Source organism: Alligator sinensis, unplaced genomic scaffold, assembly GCF_000455745.1.
Source record: "Alligator sinensis unplaced genomic scaffold, ASM45574v1 scaffold615_1, whole genome shotgun sequence".
Lineage (NCBI taxonomy): Eukaryota > Metazoa > Chordata > Crocodylia > Alligatoridae > Alligator > Alligator sinensis.
In genome coordinates, this window is record NW_005841982.1 from 834143 (window position 1) to 834695 (window position 553).

Consider the following 553-nt stretch of genomic DNA (forward strand, 5'->3'; position numbering starts at 1 on the left):
AAATGACCTGCTGGGTGGCACGGAAGTGGAAAGGGATCTTGGAGTCCTAGTGGACTCCAAGATGAACATGAGTCGGCAGTGTGACGAAGCCATCAGAAAAGCTAATGGCACTTTATCATGCATTAGCAGATGCATGACGAATAGGTCCAAAGAGGTGATACTTCCCCTCTATCAGGCACTGGTCAGACCGCAGTTGGAGTACTGTGTGCAATTCTGGGCACCGCACTTCAAGAGGGATGCGGATAACCTAGAGAGGGTCCAGAGAAGGGCCACTCGTATGGTTAAGGGCCTACAGACCAAGCCCTACGAGGAGAGACTAGAGAACCTGGACCTTTTCAGCCTCCGCAAGAGAAGGTTGAGAGGCAACCTTGTGGCTGCCTACAAGTTCATCACGGGGGCACAGAAGGGAATTGGTGAGGTTTTATTCACCAAGGCGCCCCCGGGGGTTACAAGAAATAATGGCCACAAGCTAGCAGAGAGCAGATTTAGACTGGACATTAGGAAGAACTTCTTCACAGTTAGAGTAGCCAAGGTCTGGAACGGGCTCCCAAGG

At 51.5% G+C, this 553-nt stretch overlaps 1 protein-coding gene across 9 annotated transcripts in view; it reads left to right on the forward strand.

The window, feature by feature from the left end:
- The window catches only part of SPIDR (scaffold protein involved in DNA repair), a 357525-nt gene that overhangs the window by 144178 nt on the left and 212794 nt on the right, over nt 1-553 (forward strand). The gene's annotated exons all lie outside the window — the stretch shown is intronic.